The sequence below is a fragment of the Myotis myotis genome, unplaced genomic scaffold, assembly GCF_014108235.1.
Source record: "Myotis myotis isolate mMyoMyo1 unplaced genomic scaffold, mMyoMyo1.p scaffold_m19_p_1, whole genome shotgun sequence".
Lineage (NCBI taxonomy): Eukaryota > Metazoa > Chordata > Mammalia > Chiroptera > Vespertilionidae > Myotis > Myotis myotis.
Genome location: NW_023416313.1, coordinates 127,719,000 through 127,736,855, shown reverse-complemented (window position 1 = coordinate 127,736,855; position 17,856 = coordinate 127,719,000). Strand labels below are relative to the sequence as shown.

At 39.7% G+C, this 17,856-nt stretch overlaps 1 long non-coding RNA gene across 5 annotated transcripts in view; it reads left to right on the top strand.

Annotated features, from left to right (window-relative positions):
* The first annotated feature begins 68 nt into the window (after positions 1 to 68).
* Positions 69 to 17,856, top strand: part of LOC118661884 — a 51,801-nt gene continuing 34,013 nt past the window's right edge. For all 5 annotated transcript variants that reach the window (XR_004969544.1, XR_004969552.1, XR_004969523.1 and 2 more), the window contains exon 1: positions 69 to 133. This is a non-coding gene — a long non-coding RNA (uncharacterized LOC118661884). The remainder of the gene's footprint in view (positions 134 to 17,856) is intronic.

The window sequence follows — 17,856 nt, the reverse complement described above, 5'->3', positions numbered from 1 at the left end:
CGCCCTGATTAGCCAATGGGAGGGGTAGCAGATGTACGGCTAATTACCATGTTTCTGTTTTATTAGATAGGATGGTGATGATAATGGTTGCCAACCTTACAGCTTGTGAAGATTGAATGAGTTACATAGAGTGGTAAGTCAAAAGTCTGGCACATAGTACTAGGTTCTTCTCTTTAACCATTCCTTTTTTGTGTTCATGGTATGTGACTATTCTTGTCTATTCAAGATTAAGATTTAGAGTGTGTAGTAGTTTTTAAATTAGTTTTTCTGTGTAAATTTTCAGTCAATTTTGAATAACTATAATGAACTCTGCTTGGGATATTTTGGGAAATTCCAATAGACTTGTTATGAAGTGAATAAGTTCTGTGCATAGCCAACATCTGAAACAACAAATAAGTATTAGTATTCTTTTATAGAAATGGTGTCTTTAAAAGCCATTTTTCATTTGTTCTTTAATTAGGTTTATTTTGTTGGGCTAGAAATCTGTATTAAGAATTAAAAAGTTTTAAAAACAAATATTTAAGAGTTTCTAAATGAGATGATTCTTTTGTTCATTATTTGGACATTGTCTCTTTTAGATTGGTATTACGTCTAACATGATCATATGAGTACATAAAGTGTGTATATGTGTTAGCATTTTCTTTTTTGTAATTTGTAGACAATTTTTATACTATAGGTCTATTTTACTTTTTAATCTTAATTATGATAAATTTTAAGATTTTAATGTTCTTTTAATATCAAGTTTTAATTCTAGTTAACTGAATATGAACTACAACCAAATTTAATGTTTTCTCATAAGTTCATTGTGTCACATTCCAAATGTATTTTTTTGTGGGTCTCCTGTTTTTATTTTTTATTTTTTTAAATCTTTATTGTTAAAAGTGCTACATATGTTCCCCTTCTCCCCCATTAACCCTCTCCAGCCCATTCCCACCCATCCCCCAGGCCTTCACCACTCTATTGTTTGTGTCCATGGGTTATACATATATTCATATAAGGTCTTTGGTTGATTACCTCCCACCCACCCACCCTCTTCCACCTTCCCTCCAAGATTCTGCATTCTGTTCCATGCTTCCATGTCTCTGGATCCACTCTGTTCATCAGTTTATTTTCTTAATTAGATTCCACATATGAGTGAGATCATGTGATACTTGTCTTTCTCTGACTGACTTATTTCACTTAGCATAATGCTCTCCAGGTCCCTCCATTCTGTCTCAAAGGGTAAGAGATTCTTCTTTTTTACCGCTGCATAGTATTCCATGGTGTAAATGTACCACAGCTTTTTTATCCACTCATCTACTGATGGGCACTAGGGCTGTTTACAGATCTTAGCTATTGTAAATTGTGCTGCTGTGAACATAGAGGTGCATCCATTCTTTCTGATTGCTGCTTTGGGTTTCTTAGGATATATTCTTAGAAGTGGGATCACTGGGTCAAATGGGAGTTCCATATTTAATTTTTTGAGGAAACTCCATACTGTTTTCCATAATGATTGCACCAGTCTGCATTCCCACCACCAGTGTATTAGGCTTCCCTTCTCTCCACATCCTCACCAGCAGTTGTCATTTGTTGATTTGTTGATGGTAGCCATTCTGATGGGAGTGAGGTGATACCTCATTGTCATTTTAATTTGCATCTCTCTGATGATCAGTGACTTTGAGCATTTTTTCATATGCCTCGTGACCATCTATATGTCCACATTCCAAATTTTTAAAGGTAGTTTTTATTATATTTTATAGATTAGATTGTCATTTTTTTAGTTAAAAATAATTTTTTCAAGGGTTTCCCCTAGCTATTACTAGGCTTTCATTCAGTAGCTTTCACTTACAATGAGTTTTATCAGCATATGAAAGTAGTTTGATATGAGCCTACACTGATCAGATTGATTTCAGTTATATATCATTCCAGACTTAAAAGCTGATTAGTATGATTCCTGGGGTTATTGCCAGTCTTTAGGATATTAGCGAATTGGCCAGAGACATTCTAGGATAGCACTGTATAATTGCTCTCATTTACAAACCTTTAGTCATCATAGAGGAAAAAAGAAAATCAAGACAGTTGAAGTAGGATATTCTTCCCACTGTCATTTCCTACTTGCCTCTTCTTTTTTCGCTCTAGGGCTATAATCAGGTGATAACAGAATTTGATTGTTTCAAGTCACTCCATGTTCCTAGAAATTCCTTGGCCTTAAGAAATTCAGTTGCCATTGAAGGGAAAAGCTACAGTTGCATGTATCATTTAAGCCAACCCAGTGAACATCTGCTGCAAAGCCTGTCTAGGTAGCAGCTCTCTGCTTCCCAGAGTTTGGCGTGATTGAATTGATGAGTGGCTGTTACTGTATTTTGATTCAGTCCCTTCAGGAAAGATTGTAGGTGTGGGACTTTCAAAATGCTCTAGAAATGTAGAAACCATTTCTGTCTGAGCTTATCAGAAAGTATTTTATCAGAGGACAGGTTTGGGGAGGTATGAAAGGATGGTAGGTAGACTGAGGGAGGGGCACCAGGACTGTTGTTCTGGGAAAAGAGGACAGCCAGCCTCCTTAGGAGTTAGGAAGAGGGAAGCATGGCTGGAGAACTGAGAGTTAGATTGGGATATAGTTTTTACTGTGGTGCTCAAGAGAGGAAGGTTGAGTGAGATTATGAAGGACTGCCAATGGCAACTTATAAGAAGTTAAATGTACAGGGTGTGGTAAAAGTAGGTTTACAGTTGTTTCTATGGAAAATAATATAATCTATACTAATAAAAGGGTAATATGCTAATTAGACCGGGTCAACCGGCCAGCTTCTGTATGTCCAACTTCCTTTGGGACAAAGCCATGGTGGTGGGGGCTGAGGCAGAGGCAATTAGGGGCGAGATCAGGCTGGCAGGGGGTTAGGGGTGAGATCAGACCCATAGGGGAGGGCAGTTGGGGGCAAGATCAGACTGGCAGGGGAGGGCAGTTGGGGGCATTAGGCAGACAGGCAGGTGAGTGGTTAGGAGCCAGTGGTCCTGGATTGCGAGAGAGATGTCGGACTGCCGGTTTAGGCCCGATCCCGGCAGTCAGACATCCCCCGAGGGGTCCCAGATTGGAGAGGGTGCAGGCTGGGCTGAGGGACACCTCCTCCCATGCACGGATTTCATGCACTGGGCCTCTAGTCTATACTAATAAAAGGGTAATATGCTAATTAGAGCAGATGTCTTCCAGACAAAGCTTCAGCGGTTGCCTGAGGCTCAGGCAAGCTGTGGATGGCAGCAGCTGCTGCCAGGGCTGGCCCAAGGCTCAGGCACGGCACTGTGGCCATGAGGGCCGAGGCTCAGGCAGCCAGCAGCCATGGTGGCCGGCCATGGCAGCAGCAGAAGCATGATGGAGATGTCACCTTCCCCTGATCGCCTCCCACAGAGGGAGGTGAGAGGCAGCAGCAGCCGTGGAGTGATGAGGGCAATGCCTTCCCCTGATCGGCCCTATCGCCTCCTGCAGAGGGAGGCCAGACTGCAACTTAGGCCTGCTCTCTGTCAGTAGGACATCATCCCCTTAGGGCTCCCGGATTGTGAGAGGGGGCAGGCCAGGCTGAGGGACCCCCCTCCAGTGCATGAATTTTTGGGCACCGGGCCTCTAGTTAATAAATAATAATGCAAGAATAAACCTGCACAAACACAACTGTAAACCTACATTTGCCTCATACTGTATTTTCAGTGGTAAACTATTAAAGGTTTTGATATAAGAGAGTCATAAAAATTAAAGCAGTGCTTTTAGACAATCTGTTGATACCAAGTAGTTTTAGATCACGGCTTTTAAATTTTCTTCAAAATTGAGTACCATAGGTCTCATTATTAAGTTGGGTAAAATTTGTCTGTTAAATTTTCCATAAAGGTCCAGAAGCTGATGCTCATATAACTCAGGAGAGTATTCTTAATATTTAATAAGGAAGTCAAAATTAAATAGTTTAAAGTTATCATCAAGAAATACCAGGTCATGACATATAATTTTTTGTAAAACCTTATTAATGAGAAATTCTTTGTAATATATACTTGGGAAGGGATGAAAACATGATCAGAAATCACTTTTCACCTTGGGATGATGTTGGAAAATTTATTTTAAATACTTGAAAGACTTACTTTGGTTTCGAATACCTTGTGGATGCACATTACAAAGAACATAAACATCACAGTGTTCCTCTGGAATTCCCATGGAGCAATTCCCAGAAAATGTCTAGTTTAGATAAAAATTTTAATCTGAAGTATCTGATACTGGATGTATGAGATTACAATTTATTTAAAAATACAGTGTTTGTATTTTAAATGTGATCCCTGTGTTACCTGTGTGTATGTGTATCCATCCACCTTTAAGAAATAAGTGGAGTCAAAACTAAATTAAAGGTATTACTCACTTTTTATGTCTATTTGTAGATGAGTACATTTAAACTTTTCATGGTAAAGTTTCTGAACTCTTGAAAATGTAGTGTTGAGACATTTTGAAGGGCATTGGAAAGATATAACTTGAAGTAAATGTTACACTATGAAGAATACTTAATATTACCTAATTTGTAATATGCTAATTCTGTAATTACCAAATTAGTAATGTATAATTTGGAACAGGGCAAGTCTAAATTAATGAAAAATATGAATTATAGATTATTTTTTTTCTGGGTTTTATTTTGAAGTAGGGTATATTGAAAACTTACTATAATGGATGTTATCTAATAAAACAGCAAGTTAATGAAAATATTACTAATTAGGCCTGCATTACATTCTGCATTACCAAAATTCTTTAACATAAACATGTCAGGTACAATGAATGTTACATTTTTGAAACTTTTCCTATTACAGAGTTACTAGTACTTGGCTTAGATTGATGCAGCTTAATGATTAATGTTTTAATTAATTTTGCTTAGTTTACAGATGGACTTGGAGTATGCTGTAGAATAGCATATTGACATGTTCTCTCTTTTCGCAAAACTGTCTTGTTAACAGTAAAATATGGAGTTTGAAGCTGGCAGATATCTTATAATGGAATATGAAACTCAAAGCCTGATTTTTTTTACTCTAATATATATATATATTTAATTATATAATACACATGATATAAAACAAACTACATTTTTCCCCCTTTGGCAATTAATTTTGGTGATTTAGAAGGGCTGTTTTTAATGACTTATGTGATAATGTCCCTTCACTTATGTGATAATGTCTTTCTCCCTGTCATTGTTTAATTGAGCCTACAATAAGCATCTTTGGAGTTTCTGTGCTTGATTCTTTGGCATTATTGGTTATAAAGTTACTAGTATTGAGTGGTTTCTTTCAGTTTTATATAACTTAGTTTTTAAAAAAGAGAACCATAGCACCTTTTGCATATATTTTCATTAATTTATTGTACTGATTGATTTTGAAAGAGATGCATTTTTTTGCTATTTTATTTTATTTTTAAATCTTTATTGTTGAAAGTATTACATATGTCCCCTCCCTCCCCCCGCATTGACCCCTTCTAACCCCCTTCCCCTGCCCCAGTCCTTCACCACTCTATTGTCTGTGTCAATAGGTTATGCATATATGCATACAAGTTTTTTGGAGATGCATATTTTTATATTTGATTTGTTTACCTTTTTAAAAACAAGTAGCTACACTTAAAATGAAGAGTAGTAGCACTTCATTTTTCTGTTGTAGAGGGGTAAGATGGGTTCAAATATGTGGCAAGCTGGCACGGCCATGGCATACTCAGCCCCACGTTGGATGCCTTATGTGCTGCGCCAGCTCAGTCAGGTTCGGTGAGCCTGAGAGGGGACAGTGAAGGATTAAGAAAAGACAGACAAGAGAAAAAAGCTGGGTCTGGGTGTGACGCTGTCCTCTCTGATGGAGAGCTAGCGACAGCGCCATGGACTACCAGCCGTGTCTTTATTTTATAGCCAGATTCCATGAGGCAAAGTAAGGGCATGGTCATGGTGTTTACAACATTCTTGTGGGTTTCGAGCTACTCTATTACACGCACCTGAACTTTATCAAGCCCACATCACTCAGACACGTGGGGCCACATGTTCGAACCACAGGTTCAAGCTTACAAGTATAGCTGTTGGCTATAATTGTGCTGGAAGGGCTCTGCTCTCCAAGCTGGGACTTGCACGTGGCCATGAGAGGACTGTGCCCTCTCATTAGTACAAGGCTTGAACCTGTCCAAGCACTGTAGCCACTCTCCACACAAATAAACACATTTTTTTCCAGGTAATATTGATCTCCATAGCTTTGGCATCACATCTGGGCATATAACTGTCAAGTCATTATCTTAGACTCACCCTCTAGAACTTCATCTTTATTGTGCACTGGACTTTGTGCTTTAATTAGAGTTCTTTACCTCCAATTTGGCCTGTGTTAAACTAAAATTGTTTTCTTTAAAATTGGCTAACCTCATCTTTGCCTATCTCTGTTGTTAGTCCATTGTTTTCTGACACCATAGCTCAAATTTTTGGATCCTTTCCCCCCCTTGTTTGATTAATTTTTTTCTCTCTATTTCTGTTGCCATTAGCTTAATGTTTCTTTTATTTCTTTCCTACGTTAACACAATACTAGCCTATTAGCTCACTTCCCAAACTTATGCTTTCCCCTTTCTGTTATCCATTTAAACCATCAATTTTCTAAGGCGTAGGATTCAAGAAAGTACATTTTGTGGTAAATCAATATTAAATTATGTGTTTGTTGTGATTCTATAGATACCTTGGAATTGTGCAGAGCCTTAAGGTCATTCTAAATATCAGTGAGCATTTTTGTACAGGTGAACAAAAAAAGATAGATTAAAGGTTCTAATTAGGAAAAAGCACAGGATTTTTTCTGTAACATCCAAAATATATTCTGTATGTAAACTCCATTTTTTTTAAGCAAACTCCACTGACTTCTTAAAAATTTTATGTATGTATGTATGTATGTATGTATTTTAGAGAGGAAGAGGAGAGAAAGAGAAAGTGGAAACAAAATATGGATTGTCCACCTGCATGCCCACTACCAGGGATCAAGCCCATACATGCCTGGGAATCAAACCAGCAGCCTTTCAGTGCGTAGGATGACGCCCAACCAACTGAGCCACATCGGCCAGGGCTCCTCCACTGATGTAACAGTTTCAGACTTTTCTAATATGATACTTAATCCCAAAATACTGGTGCAGTGGAGTCATTTATTCAGCAAACATAAACCCATGCTTACTACATGTAGCCGATACCATAAATCAAGAAGCACTACTAAGATATGAAAGGTTAGTATTGGAGTAATAGTTCTGCCTACATATATTTATGAATTGATGATGCAGTCAAAATCCTATAAACATTTTTAGAATAAATTTGAGTCACCAGAAATATATCTGGAAGAATAATTATACAAGAATAGCTAGGAGAAAAAAAAAATTAATTTTAGTAAATACCATTCTATATAATAAAGAGGTAATATGCAAATTAACCATCACACCCTCACACAAGATGGCTGCCCCATGTGGTCAAAGATGATCGCCTCCATGTGGTCACAAGATGACCACCACAACATGGCTGGCAGGGAAGGGCAGTTGTGGGCGATTAGACCAGCAAGGGAGGGCAGTTAGGGGTGACCAGGCCTGCAGGGGAGGACAGTTGGGGGCAACCAGGCCTCCAGGGGAGGACAGTTGGGGGCGACCAGGCCTGCAGGGGAGGAAGTTGGGGGAGACCAGGCCTGCAGGGGAGGGCAGTTGGGGGTGACCAGTCTGTCATGGGAGGGCAGTTAGGGGCAACTGGGCCAGCAGGGGAGGGCAGTTGGGGGTGACCAGGTCAGCAGGGGAGGGCAGTTAGAGGTGACTGGGCCATCAGGGGAGGGCAGTTGGGGGTGACCAGGTCTGCAGGGGAAGGCAGTTGGGGGTACTGGGCTGGCAGGGGAAGGCATTTGGGGGTGACCGGGCCAGCAGGGGAGGGCAGTTGGGGGGGCAATCAGGCCAGCAGGGGAGTAGTTAGGTGTCAATCAGGCTGGCAGGCAGAAGCGGTTAGGGGCAATCAGGCAGGCAGGCAGGCAAGTGGTTGGGAGCCAGCAGTTCTGGATTGTGAGAGGGATGTCTGACTGCTGGTTTAGGCCCACAGAGGTCAGGCCTAAACTGGCAGCCAGACATCCTCCAAGGGCTCTCAGATTGGAGAGGGTGCAGGCTGGGCTGAGGGACACCCCCTCCCCCCAGTGCACAAATTTCATGCACTGGGCCTTTAGTTAAAATATAAGACATAAGTAATTTAATGCTACTGGTTTAAGGTAGACCAATACAACAGTCTAGAAATATACTCAAGATATATGTGTGAATTTAGTAATATGCTAAAGGCAGCATATAAAATCATTAAAAAGATGAAGTACTCAGTAAGCTGTGTAGGGACAACTGTTAGCTATAGGAAAAAGTTTGATCCCATTCTCACTTTTATACCCAGATAAATTCCAGATGAGTTGGAATTTAAATGTGGAGGGGGAAAAAGTGACATCTTAAAGTAAAAAGTCATAGATGAATATTATAACTTGGAGTAAGAGAGTATACCTTTTAAAGAATGATATGCATTTATGAAAGAATACAGTTGGCCCTTGAACAACATGGGTTTGCAGGTCCTTATATGCAGATGTTTTTCACTTGACTTCACAGTTTAGTTGACTTGCACACTTCAAAGAAATATATAAACTTCTTTGGGTCAACTCTGTTGGGTGTTGGGAATCTGAATGTAGAAGGCTGACTGTAGTTATATACAATTTTCAAGTAAGCAGGTCAGTGCTTCTACCACTGGTGTTGTTCAACGGTCAATTGTATATTGATAAATTTGACTAAATGGAAAGCTGTACCACTAAAAAATTCTGATATTAGTGAAAAAGGGCTAATTTTTCTAATAATGAGATCTACAGATCTATAAGTTTACAGGCAAAAACAAAGGCAAAGATAGTTTATTGAAGCAATTAAAATGGACAAGCAGCCTTGGCCAGCAATGCTCAATGGTTAGAGCATTGGCCTTCACACCTGAGGGTCTCAGGTTTGATGCCTGGTCAAGGGCATGTACCTGGATTGCAGGTCCAATCCCCGCTCCTTGCGCACCTCCCCTCCTCCAAGTCGGGTAATGTATGGGAGGCAACCAATCGATGTGTCTCTGTCACATTGATGTTTCTCTCCTCTCTCTAAAAATCAATGGAATTATCCTCACTCTTTGGGTAAGAATTAAAAAAAAAAGAAAAAGTAGAAGAGAGGAGAAAATGGCAGCCAAGTAAGCAGACTTTTCTTACACCTCCTCCCAGGGCCAGACTGGAAATACAACTAAAGTGGGGAACATACACTCAGAATTACCAAATGAGGTCCAGCTGAGGAGAGAACTTGTATCAAGGAAAGACAGAAAACACCTGAAGACTGGTAGGAAAGGCAGTCACCAGAGGAACTGACCCAGCTTCCAGGAGAGGCAGGATGAGAGTGAGGAGGGAGCTCTCAGTTACAGGCAGGTCTGTTCCCTCTAAAGACAGAGGCCCAGACCCAGGCTGGGTTCAACAGCCTGGAGCATCAGAGCTGAGACTTGCTGCCCACTTAACATCCAGCCATGAAAGGAAGCAGGGCCGCTGGCCATAGTGGTGTCTGGAGACAGTAGACTGGAACCCATAGGAGAGAAAGCTGCATGTTTGTTTGTTTGTTTTAAACCCAGAGTACAGGAGTTTTCATTTGCAGCTACTCATCTTATGCTTTGGTGCAGGGATGGAGGTGCAGACTTGAGGTGCCTAAGGAGAGGCTTGGGTGGGAAGCATTGTGGGGAGACAAGGAAAAGCAGTAGTAAGGAGTATTAGGTTGTAGGCCCACAAACTGAAACAGCCAATTTTACTGAGAAGAGCTAGCCCTTCTCAGTAACCACAAGGCAGGATCAGGAATAAACCCTGTCCCAGGAGATGCAGTCTTCCCCACCCTCAGGAGCCCTGCCTGCCACACCCTGCATTTTGAGCTTTTCAGAGGAAACAAAAGCAGAGGCCAATCCTTCAGGTTTGAACAGTCTCAGGAGCCTCAGTGACTGGATTGGAGGAGAGCCTTCCGCCTCACTATGCCCGCATTTTGACTGGTACTTTCCCCGCAGGAAACTCCAGGTTTCCAGCCAATCCCCCTGGACTGCCTACAAGGATCTCTGCCCAGGAGAGGGCAGAGTAATACTTTGGGCCACTCATGGAGGAATAGCTCTGGGACAGGGAAACACACCCACCATATTCCCTGAAATCTGAACAGTACCTGCCCCCCCTCCCCCCCAGTGCCTTTTCAGAAACAGACTTTTGAGTGATTAAAATTGACAGTTGGCTAGCAAGCAAAGGTGGGCAGAGGCAGAGCCTGGGGAATCAGGGGAAGTTTGCTGGCCCAGCCCTGGGCCCCATGCTGCTAACAAACCTGCTTTAGAGGGGAGATTGGCCCCTCCTGCTTGCAGCCAAGTCCTGTGGCAATAGACACAAACTGTGGATCGCTTGGAGCTTCAAGCTGGTTGCTGAAAGCTAAAGGAGGACAGTTTCTCAATAGTGGTTAGCACCTCAGTACCTCATGGGAAGCCCAGAATTGGCAGACAGAACAGAAGAGTCTGATCCAAAGAGAGCTCCCAGGGGCATTAAACTGCTGAAATATATACCACTTCTTCTTTTTTTTTCCTCTTCTTTTCATATTTTATTGTTTTCTCTTTTTTTTTTTAATCTTCTTAGTCTAATTGCTTTATTGGTTCTAGTCTCTAATGTTTTGTTCATTATCTAATTTTCCCCTTCCCTTTTCCTACTCAGTCTTTTTTTTCTTTCTCTCTTTTCCTTTCCTCCTGCTTTTCCATATTTTTTTATTTTCTTATTTTTGGTCTATTTGGTTTCTCTTTTCCTTTCAAAATGTTTTTTTTTTTTCTTCTTCCTTTATTTTAAACCATTTTCCTTCCCCTATTTCCCCAATTTGTCATCCTTATTTTCTTTATTTCTGCATTGCACCTACATATACCTTTTTCTCCATCCCTGCCTTTTTTATTTGTTTGTGTTTTTTTTGTTTGTTTTATCCTCATATTTTTTCTTTCATTCTTTTTCTTTATCATTCTTGCTCTTTTTCCTCTTTCTTAATTTTCTCTTCTCTGGTGGTTCCTTTTGTTGGTGCTGTGGGGGTCTTGTGTATGTTTTTGTTTTGTTTCTTTTGTTTTGCATTGTGTTGTGTTGTATTTTGTTCTGTTCATTCAGCACCTCCACAATAGTTTGCATGACGTGGTCAGGGGTGAGCCACATAGTTAGGAGTGAGCCACAGAATCAGCTGGCCTGAGATGAGATTCCATCCACAAATGGGACAATAATATTCAAGAACCAACTACAACAGGAGAACACAAATAACTCAAGTAAGGGAGTTGCTCTCCTAGAGCATCCAGCACAGGAGATCTAACACACTGCACCACTGGGTCCCAAAAAACACCGACTACATAAAACCACTCAAAAATTCTGAGAGGCATAGCAGATTGATCTAATACATAGAAACAAAAACAAAAGGAAAGCAAAAAAGGGAAGACAAAGAACCCCCAAATGAAAGAAAAGGAGGAACTGCCAGCAAAGGACTAAATAAAATGGAAGCAAGCAATTTGTCAGATAAAGAATTCTGAGTAATGGCAATAAGGCTGCTCAAACAAATAAGTGAGAATTACAAGCAACTTCATGAGAACTATAAAGGTCTCAAACAGGGCTATACTAACATGAAAAGAGAGATTAGAACAATAAAAATCAATTGGAAAGGAGGAATTACATAGCTGAAATAAAGAACACCTTTGAAGTATTCAACAGTAGACTAGAAGAAGCTAAGGACCAAAGCAGCAAATTAAAAGATCAGGGAGAAAAAAACAGTCATGCAGAGCAGTAAATGGAAAAAACAAATTAAAAAGCAGGAGGAGAGTCTAAGGGAGCTTTGGGACAACATGAAGTATAACATTCAGATCATAGGGGTGCCAGAAGGAGAAGAATCGAAGCAAGGGATAAAAAATTTGTTTGGAGAAATTATGGCAAATAATTTCCCTAACCTGGTGAAAGAAAAAGTAATTGAAGAGTCCCAACCAAGATGAAACTCAAAAGAACTACAGCTAGGCACATATTAATTAAAATGTCAAACATGAAAGACAAAGAATTTTAAAGGCTTCAAGAGAGAGACAGAAAGTTACCTAAAAGGGAGCTTCCATTACACTGTCAGCTGACTTCTCAATAGAAACACTTCAGGCTAGATGGGAATGGAATAAAGTATACAAGGTAATGAAAACCAAGGGACTGAATGCAAGACTACTCTATCCAGCACAGCTATCATTCAAAATTGAAGGTGGGGTGGGGGGGGGGGCGGGGAGAAGGAGACAAATGTAATACTCTTTGTAATACTTTAAGCAATAAAAAAAAATTGAAGGTGAAATAAAGAGTTTAGCAGACAAAGAAAGAGTACTGGTAAACAGTACTATGAGATATATCTTAAATTTTGCTTCCTGTGATTTCTTCTAAGATTTTTATGGTTTCACGACTTATATTTACTGGTAAGTCTTTTATCCATTTTGAGTTTATTCTTATGTATGGTGTAAGTTGGTGGTCTAGTTTCAATTTTTTTTTTTTTTTTTGAAATCCAAAACAGTATCTTTATTTATTTATTTATTTATTTATTTATTTTTTATTGCTTAAAGTATTACAAAGAGTATTACATATGTCTCCTTTTTTTTTTTTTTATGTACCAATTTTTCCAAAACCATTTATTGAAGAGACTATCTATACCCCTTTGTACTCTCTGGCCACCTTTGTCAAATTTGGGTTGATTTCTGAGTTCTCTGTTCTGTTCTTTTGATCCATAGACCTGTTCTTGTGCTAGTACCAGGCTGTTTTGAGTACACTCGCCTTATAGTATAACTTAATATCTAGTATTGTGATTCCTCCAACTTTGTTCTTTCTCAAGATTGTTGTGGCTATACAGGGTCCTTTTTGTTCCATATAAATTTTTGGAGTGTTTGTTCTAGCTGTGAAATATGCCATTGGTATTTTAATAGGGATTACATTGAATCTATAGATTGCTTTGGGTAGTAAGGACATTTTAATGATGTTGATTATACCAATCCATAAACATTGTATATTCTTCCACTTGTTTATATCTTCCTCTATCACTTTTTTCAGTGTCCTGTAATTTTCTGAGTACAAGTCTTTTACCTCCTTGGTTAAGTTTATTGCTAAGCATCTTAATTTTTTTGTTGCAGTGGTAAATGGGATTATTTGTTTAGTTTTTCTTTCTCAGAATTCATTATTGATGTATGAAAATACCATCAATTTTGGAGCATTAATTTTGTATCCTGCTACATTGCTGAGTTCATGTAGTAAATCTAGTAATTTTTAGATGGAGTCTTTAGGGTTTTCTATGTACAATATCATGTCATCTACAAATAATGACATTTTTACTTCCTTTTTTGCAATTTGGATGCCTTTTATTATGTTGAGGTATAATCCCATTTTGCTGAGAGTTTTTATCAAAACAGGTTGTTGGATTTTATTGTGCTTTTTCTGCATCAGTTGATATGATCATGTGATTTGTCATTCAATTTGTTTATGTGATGTATCACATTTATTGATTTGCAAATATTGTACCAGCCTTGCATACCTGGAATAAATCCCACTTGATTGTGGTATATGATCTTTCTAATGTAATGCTGGATCCAATTTGCTAATATTTTTTTGAGGATTTTAGCATCTATGTTCACTATGGATATTGGTCTGTAATTATCTTTCTTTGTAGTGTCTTTATCTGGTTTTGTGATTAGGGTAATGCTGGCTTCATAGAAAGAGCTTGGAAATGTGACTTCCTCTTAAATTTTTTGCAATACTTTGAGAAGGATAGGTATTAGTTCTCCTTTGAATGTTCAGTAAAACTCGCCTGTGAAGACATCCAGAGCAAGGCTTTTGTTTGCTGGGATTTTTTAAAATTATTATTACTGCTTTAATTTCATCAGTAGTTATCGGCCTTTTCAGGTTTTCTGATTCTCCCTGACTGAGTTTTGGAAGATTGTATTTTTCTAAGAGTATGTGCATTTAATCCAGGTTGTTCGGTTTGTTGGAATATAGTTGTTCATGGTATTTTTTTTATGATCCTTTGTATTTCTGTGGGGTCACTTGTTACTTTACCTCTTTCATTTCTGATTTTGTTTACTTGGGTCTTCTCTATTCGTTTCTTGATGATTTTGGTTAGAGGTTCATCAATCTTGTTTATGTTTTCAAAGAACCAGCTCTTGGTTTTATTGATCTTTTATATTGTTTTTTTTTTTTTCAGTCTTTATGTCATTTATTTCCACTCTGATCTTTATTTCCTTCCTTCTACTTACTCTGGGCTTTTCTTGTTGTTCACTTTCTAATTCTTTAAGTTGTGGGGTTAAATAGTTTATTATTAACTTTTCCTGTTTTGGGGGTTTTTTTTTGTTTGTTTGTTTGTTTTGACATAGGCTTATAGTACTATGAACTTCCCTCTCAGGACTGCTTTTGCTGTGTCCAAGAGATTTTGCATTGTTATGTGTTTGTTTTCATTTGTTGCCAGGATGTTTTTTTTATTTCTTCTTTGATCTCTTTGGTAACCCATTTATTGTTTAATAGCATGCTATTTAGCCTCCATGTGTTTGATTGTTTTTTATTGTAGTTGATTTTTAAGTTCATGTTCTATCTGCCAATTCTGGGCTTCCTGTTTGGTGCTTAGGTGCTAACCATTGTCAAGCACTGTCTTTTGGCAACCTGTGTGATGCTTCAAGTGATTCACTGATCCACTGCTTGGTTCTGTCTCCACAGGCCTTGGCTGCAAGCAGGAGTGGCCAATCTGTCCTCTAAAGTAGTTTGTTAGTAGCATGAGGCCCAGGGCTGGGTCAGGAATTTTTCCCTGGTTCCCCAGGCTCCACCTCTGCCTGCCTTTGCCTGGTAGCCAGCTGTCTATCTTAATCACTCAATAGTCTGTTTCTGAATGGGCTTTAGGTGGGGGTGAGGGGTGCTGTTTATCTTTCAGGGAATATGGTGGGTGTGATTCCCTGTCCCATAGCTATTCTGCTCTTGGCTGGACAGAGATCCTTGTTTTGAGACCAATGGGGTGGGCTGGAAACCTGAAGTTTTTATCAGTTCTCCTGTGCAGGCAAAATATCAGTCTGGCTCCCAGGATATTGTGGCAGATGTCCTAACCCCAATCCAGTCACTGAGGGCTCCTTGAGACCCTTCAAACCCTTAAGCTTAGCCTATGCTTTTGTTTCCTCTGAAAAGCTCAAAATGCAAAGTGTGGCATGCAAGGAACATGTGGGTGAGGCAGGCTGTATCACCTAGGGCTGTGGTCGGCAAACTGCGGCTCACGAGCCACATGTGGCTGTTTGGCCCCTTGAGTGTGGCTCTTCCACAAAATACCAACTTCTGCGCATGGGCCACGAAGTTTCAATTGCACTGTACGTGCGCGCCTGCACGTTGTGTTTTGTGGAAGAGCCACACTCAAGGGGCCAAAGAGCCGCATGTGGCTTTCCAGCTGCAGTTTGCCAACTACTAACCTAGGGTGGTTTTATTTTTCCTTTACCTGCCCTCCAACTGCTGGGAGCAGCTAGCTCCTCTCAGTAACAATGGCCCTTTGGGTTTGGGGGCTAAGACCTAATACTCCTGGCTGCTGCTTTTCCACCTGTCCCACAATGCTCCCCACCACAGCCCCTCCTTAGGCACCTAAAGTCCTTGCCTCTATCCCTGCACCAAAGCCTGTGATGAGTAGCTGCAAATGAAAACTCCTGTGCTCTGGGTTTAAACAAACTAATAAACAAACAAAAAATGAAATTGCAGCTTTCTCTCCTACAGCTCCAGTCTCCAGTCTCCAGACTCCACTGTGGCCAGCAGCCCTGCTTCCTTTCATGGCTGGATGTTACGTGGGCCACGAGTCTCAGCCGTGGTGCTTCAGGCTGTGGAGCCCAACCTGGGTTCTGGGCCCCTATCTTCTGAGGGAACAGGCCTGCCTGTAACTGAGAGCTCCCTCCTCACTCTCAGCCTGCCACCCCTGGAAGCTGAGTCAGCTCCTCTGGTGATCTTGCCCTTCCTACCAGTCTTCAGGTGTTTTCTGTCCTTCCTTGATATAAGTCTCCTCCTCAGCGGGACCTCAGTTGGTAATTCCAGGTGAATGTTCTCCAATTTAGTTGTATTTCCAGTCTGGCTGCAAATTTTCTTGATTCCCTTTTTTCTAATTTTCTGACAAAATTCTCAATCTTATCTGATTTTCTTGTATAAAATATACTTATTTTAAAGTCTTTGACAACTGGATTATCTGGTTCCTCTGTTTTGTTATGTTTTTTTTTTTTTTTTTTTTTTTTCTTGATGTTGGAACCATTTTATTGTGTTATAACACACAGTGCAAACTCTTTCCTTATGGAAGCACAGCCATATTGCAAAGATCCCAAAATAATCACATCAGAAAGAATTATGTTTTAACTTGGAGAAAACATAATATAATAAAAGCAGTGTTTATGCATGTGCACAATTGATAATCCTTTTTTTTTTTTATTACAATTTTTTTTTATTACAATTTTTTTTTTTTTTTGTTTTTTTTTTTTTTTTATTGCTTAAAGTATTACAAAGGGTATTACATATGTGTCCATTTTATCCCCCCGCCCTAGACAGTCCCCTAGCCTCCCCTATCCCCCAATGTCTTATGTCCACTGGTTATGCTTCTATGCATGCATACAAGTCCTTTAGTTGATCTCTTACCCCCCTACCTCCTGCCCCACAAGCCTCCCCGGCCTTCCTGCTGCAGTTTGACAATCTGTTTGAGGCAGCTCTGCCTCTGTATCTATTATTGTTCAAAAGTTTATAATGGTCTCTATTATCCATGAATGAGTGAGATCATGTGGTATTTTTCCTTCATTGACTGGCTTATTTCACTTAGCATAATGCTCTCCAGTTCCATCCATGACGTTGCAAATGGTAAGAGTTCCTTCCTTTTTAGAGCAGCATAGTATTCCATCGTGTAGATGTACCACAGTTTTCTAATCCATTCATCTACTGATGGGCACTTAGGCTGTTTCCAGATCTTAGCTATGGTGAATTGTGCTGCTATGAACATAGGGGTGCATATATCCTTTCTGATTGGTGTTTCTGGTTTCTTGGGATATATTCCTAGAAGTGGGATCACAGGGTCAAATGGGAGTTCCATTTTCAGTTTTTTAAGGAAACTCCATACTGTCTTCCATAGTGGCTGCACCAGTCTGCATTCCCACCAGCAGTGCACAAGTGTTCCTTTTTCTCCACATCCTCTCCAGCACTTGTTGTTTGTTGATTTGTTGATGATAGCCAGTCTGACAGGTGTGAGATGGTATCTCATTGTTGTTTTGATTTGCATCTCTCGGATGATTAGTGACTTTGAGCATGTTTTCATATGTCTCTTGGCTTTCTGAATGTCCTCTTTTGAAAGGTGTCTATTTAGGTCCTTTGCCCATTTTTTGATTGGATTGTTTATCTTCCTTTTGTTAAGTTGTATGAGTTCCCTATAAATTTTGGAGATTAGGCCCTTATCGGATATGACATTGGCAAATATGTTTTCCCACACAGTGGGTTTTCTCGTTGTTTTGTTGATGGTTTCTTTTGCTGTGCAGAAGCTTTTTATTTTGATGTAGTCCCATTTGTTCATTTTCTCTTTAGTTTCAAGTGCCCTAGGAGCTGTATCAGTGAAGTAATTGCTTCGGCATATGTCTGAGATTTTGTTGCCTTTGGATTCTTCTAGAATTTTTATAGTTTCCTGTCGTACATTTAAGTCCTTTATCCATTTTGAGTTTATTTTTGTGTATGGTGTAAGTTGGTGGTCTAGTTTCATTTTCTTGCATATATCTGTCCAATTTTCCCAGCACCATTTATTGAAGAGACTATCTTGGCTCCATTGTATGTTCT